Source organism: Macrotis lagotis, chromosome 2 (genome assembly GCF_037893015.1).
Source record: "Macrotis lagotis isolate mMagLag1 chromosome 2, bilby.v1.9.chrom.fasta, whole genome shotgun sequence".
In the NCBI taxonomy this organism is placed as follows: Eukaryota; Metazoa; Chordata; class Mammalia; order Peramelemorphia; family Peramelidae; genus Macrotis; species Macrotis lagotis.
Genome location: NC_133659.1, coordinates 239776814 through 239796721, shown reverse-complemented (window position 1 = coordinate 239796721; position 19908 = coordinate 239776814). Strand labels below are relative to the sequence as shown.

The 19908-nt window shown below is 37.8% G+C and overlaps 1 pseudogene; it reads left to right on the top strand.

Moving 5' to 3' along the window:
• Positions 1-17913: 17913 nt before the first annotated feature.
• Positions 17914-19700, top strand: LOC141511518 (microtubule-associated protein 1 light chain 3 beta pseudogene; annotated as a pseudogene).
• Positions 19701-19908: the final 208 nt, after the last annotated feature.

Genomic DNA, 19908 nt, shown 5'->3' with positions numbered 1-19908 from the left:
AGAAAGGTTGGATGAGTTCACAGCTCCACCAACAGTGTAATAGTGTCCCAGATTTCCCACAACCCTTCCAACAATGACCATTATCCTTTCTGGTCATATTGTCCAATCTGAGAGGTGTGAGGTAGTACCTCAGAGAAGCTTTAATTTACATTTCTCTAATAATAATTAGAGAAATTTTTCATATGGCTATGGATTGCTTTGATCTCATCTGTAAATTGCCTTTGCATATTCTTTAACCATTTGTCAATTAGGGAATGGCTTTTTGTTTTAAAAATATAACTCGGTTCTCTGTATATTTTAGAAATGAGTCCTTTGTCAGAATCGTTAGTTGTAAAAATTGTTTCCCAATTTACTACATTTCTTTTAATCTTGGTTACAGTGGTTTTTATATGTGCAAAAGCTTTTTAATTTAATGTAATCGAAACCATCTAATTGTTTTTTGGTGATGCTCTCCAACTCTTCCTTAGTCATAAACTGCTCCCCTTTCCATAGATCTGACAGGTAAATAGTCCTTGATCTTCCAATTTGCTTATAGTATTGTTTTTTATGTCTAAGTCCTGTAACCATTTGGATCTTATCCTGGTAAAGGGTGTGAGGTGTTGGTCTAATCTAAGTTTCTTCCATACTAACTTCCAATTATCCCAGCAGTTTTTATCAAAGAGGGAGTTTTTATCCCAATAGCTGGACTCTTTGGGTTTTTCAAACAGCAGCTTACTATAATCATCTCCTGCTTTTACACCTAGTGTATTCCACTGGTCCACCACTCTGTTTCTTAGCCAATACTAAACAGTTTTGATGACTGATGCCTTATAATATAATTTTAGATCAGGTAGGGCTAAGCCACCTTCTTTTGCACTTTTTTTCATTAAGCTCCTGGAAATTCTTGACTTTTTATTTCTCCATATGAATTTACTTATAATTTTTTCTAACTCATTAAAGTAATTTTTTGGAATTTTGATTGGTAGGGCACTAAACAGATAGTTTAATTTTGGTAGAATTGTCATTTTTATTGTATTAGTTCTACCTATCCATGAGCAGTTGATATTTGCCCAGTTATTTAAATCTGATTTAATTTGTGTGAGAAGTGTTTTATAATTGTTTTCAAAAAGATTCTGAGTCTGTCTTGGCAAATAGACTCCCAAGTATTTTATATTGTCTGAGGTTACCTTGAATGGGATTTCTCTTTCTAGCTCTTCCTGCTGTATCTTGCTAGACATATATAGAAAAGTTGCTAAAATTGCTAATTGTTTCCAGTAGTTTTTTGGATGATTTCTTGGGATTCTCTGCAAAGAGTGAGAGTTTGAAAACAATACCTTCTTAATCAGTCAACCAATAAGCATTTGTTAAGCCCTACAAAGTATTTTTGCTGTTGTTCAGTCCAGGTTTTGACCTCATTTGGGGTTTTCTTGGTAAAGATACTGGAGTACTTTACCATTTCCTTCTCCAGTTCATTTTACAGATAAGAAACTGAGGCAAATGGAGTAAAGTGACTTGTCCAGGGTCCCACAGCTATTAAGTGTCCAAGGCCAGATTTGAACAAATCTTCTTAACTCCAGGCCCAGTAATCTATCCACTGTGCCACTTTCTACTTTATCAGATAATATAAAGCAGAAAGTGATTCCTTAAACTTCCTTAAATTATCAAAGCCCTCTTTTGTAGACATAAAGACATTGAGGGAGATTTTGAAGGAGACAATTTGCTTTAAAGTCATTATGTAGTGACATCAAGGTGGCACAGTGGATGGAGCACTCAGCTTAAAAACAAGAAGTTGAGTTCAAATCCAGTCTCAAATATGTATTAGCTTGGTATCCCTGGGTAACTCATTTAACCCTGTTTGCCTCAGTTCTTCATCTGTAAAATGAACTGGAGAAACCACTCCAGTTATCTTTGCCAAGAAAACCCTAGAAAAGGGCCCTGAATAGTCAGATATAACTGAAACAACTCAATAACAATAATATGTAGAAGAAATGACACAAACAGTACAAAATGGATTTGGTTATGTTCTTCCTAAATTCACTTTCAATAATCACCCTAGCTCAGAAGTTAAGAAAATTTGACTCTACCACTGGTTAAAATTTTGTGTATTTCCACTTCTGGCTTCTTTATATTAGAGGGAAAAAAATCAGAATACAAAGCAATGCTTCGATAAAAGAATCAAGCAGAGTATATCTTGGTTGTGGTTACTGAACAGGCATGGGAGAGGGAATTCAGGGAAAGAAAACATAAACCATTTGGAACTTTCTTCATCCTTGAAAAAATGTGATTACAACTAGCAGTTTCAATCTGAATCTGTTCCTGCTAGAGGCCAGATGGGCCACCTTTACTTCTCCATTCTCAACTGCAATTCAGTTCTTCCTTCTGTTTTTTCCAGCTTGGCTCATTAAGTTGAGAAAGTTGATTTAGTGAGTGAGGACTCTTATTCAAATTCTAATCAGTATCAATATCAATTTGATAGGATTCTAAGCTCTGAGCTGTGAAATGCAGATGGTAAGTTCACTTGCACAGTCATAAGAAGCTAGCTAGAGGCCCTTTACCCTTGTTTTCCTTGTCTTGGTGACAAAGTCCAGTGTAGTAGAGGTGATTCAGCTGCATGATAAGTCCTCCATTCTGTCTTATCCAACATAAGCAAGTGACCATCTTATGACTACCTAGTGAGTATGTATAGCCTGTGCCATCTCCTGCCTAACCTAAGAAGTCAATCCATTTTGAGATCACCTAGACATGGAAGATATTTTTGCCTTGCCCAATTTGGGACCCTCGTGCCTTATTATTTTACCTATTTCAGTCTATGCATCATATGCCAACCAATGAAATTATTCTGTATTTGAGATACAAACCTCTATAAAAGTAGGACCCTAGAAGGAAAGGTCATCTCAGATCTTGAGGAAAATCTGGGGTCCCCTTCATTAAAGGGGACCATGTACCCTTTAATAAAGCGTCATTGGACAGTAACCCAAGACAACTCTGAAGGACTTATGGTGAAGAATGCTAAGCATCCCCAAAGAAAGAACTGATGATTAAAGCATAATTTTTTTCCTTTACTTTTCTTGAAGTTTCGGGGGGTGGGGTGGGGGGAGGGGCATCTGTGTGTTCTTATACAACTATTATGAAAATGTTTTGCATGACTACACATTTAACCTATTCTAAGTTGTTTGCTTTCTCATGGGGGAGAGGAAGTAGGAGGAAAGGAGAGAATCTGGAACTCAAAATTTTAAAAATGAATGTTAAAATATGTCTAATATAGTTATCCATGTATATAACCTGTATCAGATTACTTGTTGTCAGGGAGAGAAGGGGAGGAAGAAAGAAAATTATAGAACTCAAAGCTTACCAAAAAATTAATGTTGAAAACTATCTTTGCATGTAGTTGGAAAAATAAAAATTTTATTAATTAAAAAAAGAATGTTAAAAATGTTTTTACATGTAACTGGAGGAAAATAAAATGCTAAATTAAAAGAAAAATTAAGGAGCATTGGCTCAGAGTCCTGCTTCAGGATATTTTATTTACCAAAAAGTCTTGGTCAGCCTGGGGATTCAGTCTCCCTCATTGCTTCTGCTGCTCTATTCATTGGACCCTCTCCTCTGATTACTAATTCACAGACTCCATGTGTCTATTTTAAAACTCCCTGGGAAAAGTGATGGAACATATTACATTTCTTCTGACAGTGAGGTGAACAATGAGACATGTTTTTGTACAAAGCCAGTGTGGGGCTTGATTAGGTTTATATGATCAAGGATTCTATTTATTTTCAGCATGCCTTTTTTGGGGGTGGGGGTAAGGGGAAGTGAGTGTTGGGAGAACAAGGGAGGAGGATGGGAAGTAAAGGAGCACCTAGTATTGCCAAAATAGGGGGAAAGGAGAAATGTTAGAAAAGAAGGTCATTGAAGCATTTAGATATGCAGAAGAGAAAAAAAAGGAAAGCCAAGTTTTAAAAAGAACGTAGTGAATCAGTAACGTACTTGGAGGGATATTCAAATACTATTGGTGCAAATTTGTGAGTATGTATGCAATTTTAGTACTCTTCTGCTTTGTATATGAAAAATGCTTGTCTTACTTGGTGTTTCTTAAGTTTAAAAATAAAGGAAATTTTGGGGCAGAGCCAAGATGATGGCAGTAGTACAGTCTGTCTTAGGTGCTCTCTCTGAAATATTTCAAAAACCTTAAAATTATGACTCTTAACTAAATCATCAAGAGACAGAACCCACAGAAAGATACAGTAAGGCAATTCTCCAGCCCAAGGTAACCTGGAAAATAGTGGGAAGACTGTTCCACAGGGCTGGAGGGGCAACACGGTGCCTGAGCAAAGGAACTTCAGCCTCCTCCCGGGAACAACCCCAGGTGTTGGGGAATGATGGTTCCTAGCATCAAAAGCAGTTTCCTGACCTGCCACCCCAGGGAGCACCAAGCACAACTTGGAAGATCAGCAGGGAGACCTCTGCCAGAGTGAGCATGAAGCCCAGGTCCTCAATGAGGGCACAGTCCTCAATGAAGCCTAGATCCCAGGAAACAGAAGCAGGCCTGTGGAGCCACCCAGCAGGAGCCTCCAGACAGCTGCGCCCTGAGTGTTCAGCCCATGGAAGGTAAGGAAGTGGAGGGAGACTGTCAAGGTCTGTCCTCTGTCCCTGGAACAGGACTCTGGGGCTTTGACCCCATTCAGACCTTGGTGGCAGTCTAGGCCCCCCCCCCCCATAGAGCAGGGAACACCCCCCCCCCATAGCCCCGGGGCAGAGGGGTGTGCTTGTGGTCATTCAGTCAGAGCCTCACACACTGAGGTCTTTGAGGTGGGGGGACAATAATACTCAGCTCAGGAAGCACCCCAAAACAAGGTACAGGCTGGGGAAATGAGTAAACAGGGAAAAAAAGGAACCTGACCATGGACAATTACTTTGGTCATATGAAAGACCAAACCACACAATCAGAAAATGAGAAAGTCCAAGCTTTTGCATCTGAAGTCTCCAAGAAATATAGAAGATGGGCTCAAGCTATGACAGAACTCAAAAAAGATTTTGAAAACCAAGTAAGGGAGATAGAAGAAAAACTGGGAAAAGAAATGAGAGAGATGCAGGAAAAACATGAAAACAAAGTCAGCAACTTAGTCAAGGAGATCCAAAAAAATGCTGAAGTAAATAACAAGTTAAAAACCAGCTTAGGTCAAATGGATAAACAGTTCAAAAAGTTATTGAGGAGAAGAATGCTTTAAAAAGCAGAATTGGCCAGATGGCAAGGAGATAAGAAAGCTCTCTGAGGAAAACAGATCCTTCAGATATAAAATGGAGCTAAAGAAAACTGATAACTTTGCAAGAAATCAAGATACAATAATTCAACACCGAAAGAATGAAAAATTAGAAGAAAATGTGGAATATCTTATTGAAAAAAAAAACTGATCTGGAAAACAGATTCAGGAAAGATAATTTAAAAATTATTGGGCTACTGGAAAGTCATGATTAGGAAAAGAGCCTTGACTTCATTTTTAAAGTATTTCTACAGAAAAAAATGCCCTGATATCCTAGAAGCAGAGGGAAAGATAGAAATTGAGAGAATCCACCGATCTCCCTCGGAAAGAGTTCCAAAAAAAAAAAACCCCCAGGAATATTATAGCCAAGCTTCAGAACTCCCAAGTCAAAGAGAAAATATTCAAGCAACCAGAAGGACACAATTCAAATATCATGGAGCTACAGTCAGGATTACCCAGGACTTAGCAGTAACTTTATTAAGGCCCCCTAGGGCTTGGAATATAATATTCTGGAAGGCAAAAGAGCTTGGAATGCAACCAAGAATCAACTATCCATCAAAATTGAACATCCTCTTCCAGCAGAAAGGATGAACTTTCAATGAAATGGGAATTTCAAATGTTCCTGTTGAAATGACTAGAGCTGAACAAAAAAGTTTGATCTTCAAGTACGGGACTCAGGTGAAGCATAGAGAGGGTAGACAAGAAGGGTAAATTATGAGGGACTTGATGATGATGAACTACATGTATTCCTACATGGAAAGATGATACTGATAATACTCATATGAACCTTCTAATTTAATAAAACAGGTAGAAGGAGCTTGTATAGATGAAGCACAGGAAAGAGCTGAATTTGAAGATATATTGTAAAATGGAGTCAATGGGTGAAAGAGAAATGTACTGGGAGAAAGAAAAAGGAGAGGTAGAATAGGTTAAGATATTTCATATAAAAGATATTTCATGTAGCTTTTGCAATGGTATGAAGGGGGAATGCACAGGGAATTAGGGAGCCTTCATTCTCATTAGAAATGGCTCAGAAAGGAAACAGTATGCATACTTAATAGGGTATAGACATCTAGAAGAAAAAGGAAAGAAGGGGGATGGGGAGGGGAGAGGGAGATATGGGTGATAGAGGAGAGGATAGATCATAGGAGAGCATAGTCAGATATAATGCATTTTCTTTTTTACTTTCTGCAAGTTGCTGGAATTGGGTGGTCTGTCCATGTCCATGGGGTCTCTGCGATGGGTGTGGGCTTAGGGCCTCTTGGCCCCAGGGCCAGGGCTCTGTCTGCTGTGCCACTTGGCTGTTCCACAGCACACTTTTGAAGAGGGACAGAGTGACCTATTGTCTTTACCAAAAATATTCTGTTGGAGAGGTCTGATGCCAGGACCCTCTTAGTTAACATTCAAAAGGTGATAGCTTTGTCATGTTTCAAGAAAAATTAGACCAATGTGTATAAGGGAAGTGGTTAGGATACTGTTTCCCACTATAGTAAGATAGGACACCAGTGAACTTAATGGGGAAAAAAGCAAGAAACCTGAAGGTCCATAGATGTCTGCAACAAGGATCTAGACAGAATGGAACAAATTTTAAAGGAGAATTGGTTTCTGAGAGATGGCAGCAAAGAGAAGACATGAGAGTAGTAGTGAGGAGCAAGGAATCTATAAACTCTGCCTAAGCCTATGTATCAAGGTAATAAGAATGGGTCTAACACAGGTACTCTGATACTGGAATGAAATGAAATACTCATCAGTCTCAGTTAACAAAAGGAGGGTTTATCTTGCCCTAACTTAACAAAATAAAGTTCACTTATCACTTGGTTCCACTGGGGCTTGCACCCAGGACCTTCTGCATGTAAAGCATCCATTACTCTAAGGGCAGCTAGGTGGCACAGAGGATAGAGCACTTGCCTTGGATTCAGGAGGATGGGAGTTCAAATCCAACCACAGACATATGACTCTTACTAGTTGTGTGACTTTGGGCAAGTCATTTAACCCTGTTTGCCTCACATTCAGTCATCCTGATTCCTATCTGATCACTGGACCCAGATGACTCTTGAGGAGAAAAGTGAGGCTGGTGACTTACATAGCAAACCCTCACTCAAATCCAATTCATGTACTTGTCAATGAAATACAAACATTAACATAGCAAAGATATGCAAGAAGATTGTAGTGACATTTAACTACTATAGAGGCAGCCCTCATCCTCTTCATATAGAAAAGCATATGGTCAGCAATGCAAGTAACTGGTGTAGTGTTCAGACATTTACCAAGTTGGAGAATGCCTAACTACACATAAGTGGGACTTTTTATACCCTTTTTGTTCAGTTTCAGTTGGTTCTGACACTTCATGAGCCCCATTGAATTTCTAGGTAGGGTTACTGGAATGGTTTGTCATTTCCTTCTCCATCTTACTTTACAGATGAGGAAACTGATAAAACAGGGTTAAGTGACTTGCCCAGAGTGATACAACTAATTAGTGTATGAGGTCACATTTGAACCCAGGTCCTCCTCACTCCAGGACTGGAGTTCTATCCACTGCACCACCTAGTTGCCTCTTTAAATCAATAGAAAATTGTGTCAAGGAAAGCAGAGGTCAACCAAGTCTCAGACACAGCTTTGTCATCATTTAGGCAAAACTAAAATTCCTGGTACATCTGTATTGTGGGAGGAAGGGAGAATTTTATTTCTTGTAATGATGGACTTTTGCCATGAAGCTTCTCCCATTATATCTAGGCAATTAGGGGACAAACTAATTTACTAATTTGCTAAGAGCTGGCCTCCTGTTAGTTTGGTTTCAATTTTGGAATAAAATGATGCATTCTTAGGTTATTCAACACTTAACAAAAGGTTTACTCAGCCAATGGAAAAATTGTTCAATATAAAGCTGGGGTAGATATAGCCTCCCTCAACTCCACATAGAATCTGGTTAGTAAGATAGGGTGTGGGCACTTGAAATATCATAGCACAGTTGGCAAGTGTGAAGGGGCCTTTTTATGCTTTTAAGTGACAGAAAGCATCAATATATTGAGAAGGTGCCAGGAAATCCTAGCCCAGGTCTTTCAAGTCTTGCAAGGCCTGCCCTAGACCAATCAAGCTCCAGGAACATGTTTCAGGGAAAAACTAGACTAGTTTGTGTGGCAAAAGGCATTTGAATAGTGTCCCCAAAACACTTCTCCCCTTGGTGGATAAAATCCTTAAAAGTCTTCTAGAGGATTTTGAATGATTTTTTTAAAGAATCTGGGGGGCAGCTATGTGGCACAGTGGATGGAGAAGTGGCCCTGGAGTCAGGAGTACCCGAGTTCAAATCTGGCCTCAGACACTTAATAATTACCTAACTGTGTGGCCTTAGGCAAGCCACTTAACCCCATTGCCTTGCAAAAAAACCTAAAAAAAAAAAATCTGGACCTGGAATAAGGAACATGAGTTCAAATTCAGTGTCAGGTTTTACCAGCTGTGTGAACCTGGGAAAATCATTTAACATTTTCTTCAATTTCCTCAACTAAAAAATGAAAATCAAAATAGCATTTGCCTCCCAGGGTTGCTATGAGAATCAAATGAGATATCTGTAAAAGCACTAAGCACAGTGCCCGGCTTATAGTGAATGCTTAATTAATGCTTATTCCCTTCCCCCTTTTGGTTGTGAATAACCATTTCTTTTTTCTTTCTTTCTTTTCTTAATTAGCCAGGTAAAGTGATCTGTCCAAGGTCACACAGCTAGCAAGTGTCAAGAACTCAGGTCCTCTTGACCCCAGGGCCAGTTCTATCATCACCCAGCTGCAACTAACCATTTCTTTTTTTAATAATGCCATAATTTTCCCAGTCTCTCTCCTCTTCACTTCTCCCCCTTCCTCCCCTTTCCCCAGCCAGAAAGTTATCCCTGATAGTATTTTTAATTTTTATACCTCAATTTACTGTTATTTCTCATAGAACATGATGAGCATAAGAGGGAGTTCTGAGTTTTCTCAAACAAGATTATCTTTTACAAATTAAACTGAAATGTTATCAATGTTTTGTATTTAGTTGAAGTAATGAGAATGTTCTGAGAATGTCCCCCCATCTGAATGTTCTGAGACGAGATACATTTCCACAGAGAAAGCCTATAGTAATCAAAATGTTCTCAGAGCATATCTCCAATTAAGACAACTTCTGCTCTGAGTGTTATATAGTTGTATTGACCTATTTTTTTTTCTCCTCTTTCTGGAGGTGAGAGACCTGCAGATGTTACACATTGCTCACAATTTCTAAACACATCAATCAGTTGGGCTGACTTTTTTTACCCATCACACACCTCCAAGTAGGCAGGATCCTCATCATTTAAACAAGGGCAAGAGGAGGTTAAGAAAGGGAAGGATAGGGGAAGGGAGTGTGGTCCCATAAAAAGAAAAGGTAGAATGGGAGAGGAGAAGGGAGAGGAAGGATGGGAGGGGCAGGTGAGACCCCAGGTGGCCCATATGGGAAACACCCCTTCCCCTCTGCTTTCTTCATAGGCAGAGAGGACTGACTACAACAAATAATTTTTTTAAGACAAAAAAAAAAGAACATAGCTGATTAATACATTGAAAAAGTCTGGAAATATGGGAAATTTGTGTGAGGGTATTTTCTTATATCTCTTCTTTTAATCTGTGCTTATTCTTTATAATTTTACAAAATTTACTTGTTTATATATATTTATACTATTAGAGTCATGCGTATTTTTTTGATTCTATTTACTTCACTCTGCAATGGTTTGTGTAGATCTCTCCATGCTTCTATATTCTCATCACATACATCATTATTTATAATACAGTAAGGATCCATTACAATCATATCCCACAATTTGTTTAGACATTCTCCAACTGATGAGCATCGATTCAGTTTCCAATTCTAAACTATCACCAAAAATGTTGCTATAAATATTTTAGGAGGATTTTTTCTTATTGATGACTTCCTTGGGATAGAAGTCCAATAATGGAGGCTCTAGCACAAAGAATTTGAACATTTTAGTTATTTTATTTGTAGAATTCCAAATTGCTTTCCAAAATGGTCCTATTATTTCAGAGCTCTGGTCAAGATGGTGGAGAGAAGACAGGCACTGTGCTAAAGTCTCCTGATCTTCCCTCATATATAATATGAAACAAACCTCTTAACAGAAATCTGATCGACAATAACCAGAAAGAGAAGCTAGGAGACATTAAGAGGTACAAAGGACCTATTGCAATTAGAGGGGAAGAAGGGAGGAGGTTCTCATCACTTGAATCTTACTTTCATCAGATTTGGTTTAAAGTTAACATACATACACTCAGTTAAGATAAGAAACTTATCTTACTTTCCAAGTATTGAATGAGGGGAGGAAAAGGGGAACCAACAGAAGGAAGGGAAAGATTGAAGGGCAAAGGGAAAGGGGAAAAAAAGGGGAGGGGGGTTGGATATAGAAGGGCAAACATACTGTAAGGCAGTGGTAGTCAGAAACAAAATACTGGGGAATGTGGATAAAAGGAAAAAAGGGGAAAATATGAACAGAGGGAAGATAACATGAAGGGCAATAAAGAGTAATTATAACATTGAATGTGAATGGGATGAACTATCCCTTAAAATGTAAGCAAATAAAAGAGTTGATTAAAAACCAGAATCCTACAATATGCTACTCATTTGAAGAAACTCATTTGAAGCAGAGAGATACATATAGAGTAAAGGTAAAAGGTTGGAGCAAAATATATTTTGCTTTAGCTGAAGTGAAAAAAAGCAAGGGAAGCAATCCTTATCTCAAACAAAGCAGCTGCAAAAATAGATAGTGTTAAAAGAGAAAAGGAAGGAAACTATATACTCCTAAAAGGTACCATAGACAATAAAGTGATTTCAATATTAAATATGTATGCACCTGATGGTATAGCATCCAAATTCTTAGAGGAGATGTTGAAGGAGTTACAGGAAGACATAGACAGCAAAACTCTACTGGTGGGAGACCTCAACCTCCCACTCTCAGATTTAGATAAATCTAACCATAAAATAAACAAGAAGGAAGTCAAGGAGGTAAATAGATTGTTAGAAAACCTATGAATGATAGACCTATGGAGGAAATTGAATGGGAACAGAAAGGAATATACTTTCTTTTCTGCAGTACATGGCACTTACACAAAAACTGACCATGTGCTAGGGCATAAAAACCTAAAAATCAATTGTAGAAAGGCAGAAATCTTTCTCAGATCATAACGCAATAAAAATCACATGTAATATTGGGCCAGGGAGATACAGACCTAAAACTAATTGGAAACTAAATAAATTCATTTTAAAGAATGAGTGGATTAAACAACAAATTATAGAAAGAATTAATTATTTCATCCTAGATAATGACAATAATGGAACAACATACCAAAACCTATGGGATACACTCAAGGTGGCTGTCAGGGGTTATATTAGAATAAATTAGAGAAAGAGGAAATCAATGAACTAAAATGAACTAAATGAACAAATGAACTAAAAAAATTAGAGAAAGAATAAATTAAAAACCCCCTATCAAATACCAAATTAGAAATCATAAAAATTAAAGGAGAAATTAATAAAATTGAAAGCAAGAAAACTATTGAACTAATAAACAAAACCAAGAGTTGGTTTTATGAAAAAAACCAATAAAATTGACAAACCTCTGGTCAATCTGATTAAAAGGAAAGAAAGAAGGGGTGACTAGGTGGTGCAGGGGATAAAGCACTAGCCCTGGAGTCAGGAGTACCTGAGTTCAAACCTGGCCTCAGACACTTAATAATTACCTAGATGTGTGACCTTGGGCAATCCATTTAACCCCATTTGCCTTGCAAAAACCTAAAAAAAAATCCATTCCTGCTAATTTCACTTTTAGGAGAAGAAGATACTTTTGGAATCTGTTTCCCTTTTATGAACTCATAGCTAACAGTACTCATAGTGGTAAATAGATGCCTTTTCCTCCCTAGACTCAACATTACACAAATCAATTTGCTTTAACATGCATGATGATAACAACAAAAGACTTGAGATGAGTAAATAATCCCAAATTATACAGAGAATAGTTTGTATGAAATGAATGAGTTAATAAAACCTATTCATTTATTAACCATGTTCAAATGTACATAAACACAGATTATTCTTAGAAGTCTGTTAAACAAGGGGAACTTTAAGCTAACTTGAATGGTTTGTGTGCATTTCAGAACCTATTTTATACACAAATTCTAATCCCAGGTTAAACAACAAAACTAAGCAAAATCAGATTTTTTGTTAAGGTAACACAAAATAGCTTTCAAGTTTCTCTCCACTAAGATAACTGATTGAACTGAAATCCTATTACTTAAAACACAAACAAGAGATTTCTGATTTTAACCTCACAAATTAATGGATTTCTATCTTTGTTTCACAAGCTTTGCCTTCAGCTAATTATTACCATATCATTCAGAAAGAACAAGATACTTCAGGAACTTAATTTTATATATATGACAAGTTCAAGCACTAATTTAACTCTTGCTTAGGCCATGGAATCACTAATTCAGATCCAAGCAGCAAAATCTTCCCCACTTCTGATAATTGCAGATCTTTCTATTTCAGTAATTCAAATGCTTTATTAATCTGATAACTAATAGATTTGGTATTATGATAACAAACTTACACCATTTGCTTGCCCTGATTATAGAAATTTTCTATGAAAGGAAAAAGTCGGGACATGGTCATAAAGCATCAAAACAGGTCCTCTGAACCCAAGCCTAAAGGCATAGAATGACTGAACCTAAAAGGATAGAGCACCCTTAGTTCTATTTGAGTTCAGGTAGGAGTCATATTTGAGTTCCTAAAATAGCTAATCATACAAAGTTCCAATTTCATTTACAGGGTGCCAAAGGAAGACTTAGGATTTAAGCAAGTGGGAAATATTCCTGTTCAAAAGTATCATAAAGGGGAAACCAAATTGAAATAATCTAACTTTGATCATGCCAACATCATCTTCTTAGCCTTTCCCAGATGTAGTTTATCCCATCTGTTATAGTTCTCAGACTTCACTGCCTCTGGGAAGCTTATGGCATTCTCTTTGAATGGTGGACTACTGGCCATATGACAATGCAAACAATCCTACAGATATGTTAGGTTACAGGTAGATAATGTGGAGACTGAGGGGTGGCAGTTAGTCCTGATTGGCTAACACCTACAGCTTTGGGCTATCTATTCAAGGAATGTATTCTCTTCACAAGCCTGAAGTAGAACACATTAGCTTCCACTAGGGTAAGATCTTAGACAAGAATATTGGTCCAATCTCAATATCAGGCTATGTCCTTCAAAAGACAAAGCTTTTGGGGCAGTGCATAGAGCACCTGCCCTGGAGTCAAGAGAACCTGGGTTCAAATCCAGCCTCAGACACGTAACAATTACCTAGTGACAAGTCACTTAACCCCATTGCCTTGCAAAAACTAAAAAAAAAAAAAAAAAAAAAGACAAAGCTTTTTTAAAATCAGAACTTCCAGAAGAAGGGGACAGCTCTGAATCTCCCCAAATTACTTGTTGTTAATAATTATTTCTCTCACTCCCTGTTCAGAACAAGTAGACTTTACAAGGTCCAAATCTCCCAGGCCTCATGGTGTTAAGATCTTCATTATCTCTTTGATGCAAGGAGTTATGGACATAGGAAATGTTGTGAATACAAACAAATTTTGTGGAAGGAAAAACTATTGTCCGTGCCTATCTGAGGAACTCTGTTGCTCAAAGTGACTCCACTGTTAAATGTGAATTCATCAAGATGAGAGAGGCTTTAGCTCATTCCCTTTCTTCCAGCTTCCAGTTTCCAGTCCATCTAACTTTGGCCATTGATGAGTCAAACTTACATAATGGACTTACAGGTCTCACACCTTAGGACAGGAAAGACCAGCACATAGTTTGTCTATTGGAGAATTCCTGGAGCCAGGTGCTAGACCACTCCCCAAGTATCACCCTTGTCCAACCCACTAAAGTGCATTCATGTCTGGAAGAGAAACGTCCCTTCTTTTTCTCTCTTCTTCACCCTACCTTCACCTTGTAAGGATGACTATCTCTCTCTAAATTAGGCTATGTGCTCCCAGTCTAGGCTCGCTGGAGAACCATGGGCCTCTATGCCTTGTGCATGGATTAAGCCAACCCTTATGGTTGTCTATTCTTTCCCCTTTAGTCAGGTCTCCTGGTTATTTTCCTTTTTACTTTCTTCTCTCACTCAAACCACAAGAGGCTTCTCAGCCCAGGCAGCTCCCCTGGCTTTCCCAAACAAACCTAACCTAGACTTTTATTATTCTCCTTGCAAACTGCTTGCTGCTACTCGAGGAGAAAAGACTTTAATCTGTATACTTGCAGGTTTGTATAATAAATCATGAGTGGTTTTTTTTTGTTTGTTTTGTATTTTTTAGGTTTTTGCAAGGCAAGTGGGGTTAAGTGGCTTGCCCAAGGCCACACAGCTAGGTAATTATTAAGTGTCTGAGACCAGATTTGAACCCAGGTATTCCTGACTCCAGAGCCGGTGCTTTATCCACTGAGCCACCTAGCCGCCCTGTGAGTGATTTTAAAATCCCAGGGCTGTGTGTGAATTCTTTCACTATTCAAGGCTCTCAAACTTCAATTGGGGACACCAATCCCTGGCCATACCTTCACCATCTGTCTTTCTACTCATAGGAGTATTCTTCAGTGGGAACCCCTTCTCCCTTCCAAAGTAAGGTCTCAATCAAAAGATTTTTCAATCTTTCCACCTTCTTCCTCATCTACTCCTATGTTGGCCCTTTTCTGTGATCACAGAAGTCACTTTCCCTTTCTGGCTAGCCCTTGATTTGACTCTGGATATCAATCTATTGCTTCTATTCCTCTATCCGTTCCCACTTTATGCATCTTCCTGTGCTGTAAAATAGCACAGATTCACATCTAGGTAGGATGTTGGCAGGTTCTGTTCATAATATTCAGTTTGCTTCTTTATCATTTTCTCTCTTTCTGCCTTCACCTGATTCCTTGTCTACCTTTAGAAAGAAGTCTCTTATTGGTCTTTTTGTTACTATGCTGTGGCTTTTGCTGTCTGCATTTATTAACTCCTGAAATTCTGTTAAGGTATTTACGAATCAAATAATCTCTTTAGCTCTGGTTTTTGTTTTAAAAATGTTTCAAGGGTGGCTAGGTGGTGCAGTGGAGTCAGAAGTACCTGAGTTCAAATCCAACCTCAGACACTTGATAATTACCTAGCTGTGTGGCCTTGGGCAAGCCACTTGCATTGCCTTGCAAAAAAAAAACAACTAAAAATAAAAGTTTCAAACTCTATTACTGAAGACCATCTTTTATCTTGTATGGTTATGTTCAGATTTGGAGGGCATCATTCCTGACCTTCAATGCTCTTAAGAACAGATTTATACATTCCCCCCCCCTTTTCTAGATGTGGATTATTGCATTATTCAAATGTCTTTTCCTTTATGTTTGAAAGTCTTTCTCTTGATAAGGCAGGTAGAATTTGTTTCTGAATTGTTAAATTTAATAAATATGTCTTGGAGTTTAAAACCTTGAATTTTTCTGGAGATCATGATCTCTGAATTCTTTCCATTGGAATTTTATTTTCTTTGTTCAAATATATAAATCAAGGTTCAGTAACACTAAAGCTACCTTTCCCACTAGAGGTGGGGTCTGGAAAATGTGTCCTTGCTTGAAAGCCATTTCCCTCATTTTGAAGTTAAATATGTTTGAGTTCTGCCTCTCCTATCACTAACTTGCTTTGTTTGGCTGTGGTCATCCATGAGCTGATTCTATCCAGTTGACAATTTCAACTGATGTTGATAGGGAGATCAGCACAGCTGAAGGGCATATCAGGGAATATCACAAAGATCTGGGGGGGGATAAATGGGGTAGGAAGTATCAGAAGGAAGAACCTAGATAGGTCTAAGGCCTACCCCATGTTGTGGGTGGGGAAAGAATTTGTGGCAGAAAACCAGGAGCCAATCTGGTCCTGGGACTACTTTATACAGGAGAGAAGGAGGGATGGAATTTAACCCATGCTGTGAAGAAATACTGTTACATATTAGCCCTATCATAGCCCTTCATTGACTCCTGAACAGTAAAAAGAGGCATTAAAATATTCCTGTGAAAAATACATTGGGTTAACTAGTTAGCCAGTCCACTTTCCCTTCTCTACATCTTTGTTGCTCCAACTGTAAAATGGAGTAAGTAAGGGGTGGAGACAGTGGGAAGGGAGGTGAACTAGATGATTTCAGAGATTCCTGCCAGATCTGACATTTAATGAATCTGTGAATCTAGAGTCTCTAGTCAAAAATCATTGGCTCTGTCTTTTTCAATATTATTCAATATTTATGATATATCCTAAATGAAAACATAAAATTGCTCATCAAAAATGTAGAGAGCAAAACATTTGAAAACAACTGTTATTAACTTTCAATTCTTATTGTTGTCTGTTTCAACAGGCTAAGATGCTTAGAAGTACAAGACAGGGGGCAGCTAGGTGGCACAGTGGATAGAGCATGGACCCTAGAGTCAGGAGGACCTGAGTTCAAAGCCAGCCTCAGACACTTAATAATCGCCTAGCTGTGTGACCTTGGTCAAGTCACTTCACCCCGTTGCCTTAAATATTTTTTTTTAAAGTACAGGATAAAGGAGATTTTTTTTTTGGTAACCAGTGGTTTTAGCTGAACTTAATGTGAATCAGCATGTTTTGTGATATAGCTACCAAAACAGTGATTATGTCATTATGCTGCATCAACGGAGATATCTAGATAAACAATATCCAAATCAGAGACAATATAGTACTATATTATACCTGAGTACCACTTTTGATTTGGGAAGCCATATTTTTTTAAACAATATTTTTTCTAGGGTAAAAATCCCACACGTACCAAAATATTCATTGCAGTTCTTTTTGTAATGGCAAAGAATTGGAAATTGAGGGGATGCCCATTAATGGGGAAATGGCTAAACAAACTGTGATGAAACACTATTATTCTGTAAGAAATCATGAAGGATAGGATTTCAAAAAAGCCTGGAAAGATTTGAATTGTTGAGTGAAATGAAGAGAACCAGAAAAACATTATACACATTATTTTTTTTAGTTTTTTTGCAAGGCAAATGGGGTGAAGTGGCTTGCCCAAGGTCACACAGCTAGGTAATTATTAAGTATCTGAGACCAGATTTGAACCCAAGTACTTCTGACTCCAAGGCTGGTACTTTATCCACTGAGCTACCTAGCTGTCCCTAACATCATACACATTAATGACAACATGGGGTGATGATCAACTATGATGGACTTGTTCGTTTTAGTAGTACAATCATTAAAGGCAATTTTAAAAGACTCCATATCCAGAGAAGGAATTGTGGAGTTTAAATGAAGATCAAAGTTCATTGTCTTCAAATTTTTAAAGTTGTCTTATGTTATTATGTCTTTTTCTCTCTAATGTTTTCTTTCTTCTGTTTGGATCTGATTCTTCTCTCACAACATGATCAATATTGATTTATGTTTAACATGGTTATAAATATAGAGGCAATATCAGATTGCTTTCTCTTGAGGGAGAAGGGAGAAAAATTGTAAAACTCAAAACTTTATAAAAAAATGATTGATTAAAAACTACATGTACGGGACGCCCCTGCCTGCGCTGCCTCGGGCCTCGCTGCTGCAGCTCCCGCCGCCCCAGGGCCCTCAGACCCGCCGAAGCCCTCTCCCCCTCCCCGGCCCTCCCCACCCCGCACAATGCCTTTGGAGAAGACCTTCAAGCAGCGCCGGGCCTTCGAACAAAGAGTAGAAGATGTGAGACTTATTCGAGAGCAACATCCTACCAAGATACCAGTGATAACAGAAAGATACAAGGGTGAGAAACAACTTCCTGTACTGGATAAAACCAAATTCCTTGTACCAGATCATGTCAACATGAGTGAACTAATCAAAATAATTAGAAGACGCCTACAGCTGAATGCTAATCAAGCTTTTTTCCTATTGGTGAATGGACACAGCATGGTGAGCATTTCAACACCTATTTCTGAAGTCTATGAAAGTGAGAAGGATGAAGATGGGTTCTTGTATATGGTATATGCCTCACAGGAGACATTTGGAAAGAAATCTTCAGAGTAAGACCTAGTACCTAGTACAAAGCTTCTATACTAGAATTTTTTAAGCCCTTACCCAGGAAAAAAGGGATGTTACCAACTGAGATTGATCAGTTCATCTAATCACAGTTCACCAAAATAGAAGTATTATCTACTACCTTAGGGTTTTTTTAGTAAAGTTGTCTCCTGTATTATATGCATATGTAATATATAATACTTGTTCAATTCCAAAAGCATATACAATATTACAGCTTTGGAAAACTCCTATTTCACCTAGGTTATCTTGTTTTTTAAGTTTTAGGTTTAGAAACATACCTTGCATTCTAAGTTGCCAATAATGGACATTTGAATTGCTGTAGTGACTTTTTTTTAAAATAGAAATTTCAATTCCATTGTAACCTTTAAGCATTTAGTGAAACAACAGTCTTTGTCCATGGAAATTGCCAATTTTTATAGGAAGGTTTCTCTTTAACTATGTATCTTTAAGTAGGCTTGTCAAATGCCATATCTATTTTTTTAAAGTCCATTTACCATCACTGGTTGCAGCAAAAACAGGGTAAATGGGGGGCAAAAAAGCCTAGCTTATTCTGGAATCAATGCATCGATGCCAGCTTAGTATAAACTACTACAACTTTCTTGCTGTCATCTGTTTGTTTTCTATATAGTCATCCAGAAAAACACCACGGATTCTATGGGCAAATTGATTATCTTTCTAATGCTCGGCTTCCAAAACAGGGAAGGTTTCTTATATTATAGATTTGTTCTATTTAGAGACTTTCCAACCAGTGACTAGTTCATTAAACCACTGCACCAGAAAAAGTCTTTTCTGATGCAGTTACAAACTGCATCATCCAAGATCTTTGGAGCATTTAAATTCATTTTACATTCCCTTGGCACCTTTTGGGGTTAAGTCTATAGTGTGATTTATGTTTCAAGTGGAAAAGTAACTGCTTCACTAAAATATTAAAATTTTATCTGTAAGCATACATAGCTTCAGCTATCACTGTTAATCATAACTCCCCCAACCAGTTTATGTGCATGTCATTTTGTAAAGGAGAAAGTAGCAAAGGGCTGCTTTTAACAATGTCAATTTGATATCTTGAACAAAGTGCTTCCTGCTACTTGCATGGGGGTTGACAATTTATTTTCATGGAGTGTCACAGAAAGTTCATTTGTTAAACCACTTCTGAACTGAAGTATGTATGTAGCAGATCAGCTAAAATTATCCTTGTATATTTAGATGTGTGTGAAATATATCTACAACTGTTAGTGAAAGTTATTTACTATAATGGAGAAAAGCATTATTACTGCATCTTGGCACTATAGTTAATAAATGTATACAACTTGTTTGCCTATGTAAAAAAAACTACACGTACTTCAAAAAACAAAATATTTTTCAAAAAAAAAAAAAGAAAAAAGAGGCGGCTAGGTGGTGCAGTGGATAGAGCACCATCCCTGGAGTCAGGAGTACCTGAGTTCAAATCCAGCCTCAGACAATAATTACCTAGCTGTGTGGCCTTGGGCAAGCCACTTAGCCCCATTTGCCTTGCAAAAACCTAAAAAAAAAAAAAAAAGTAATGATAAAAAATATTTTCCATAATTACATGTTGAAACAATTTTCTATAATGTTTTGAAGTTTTAC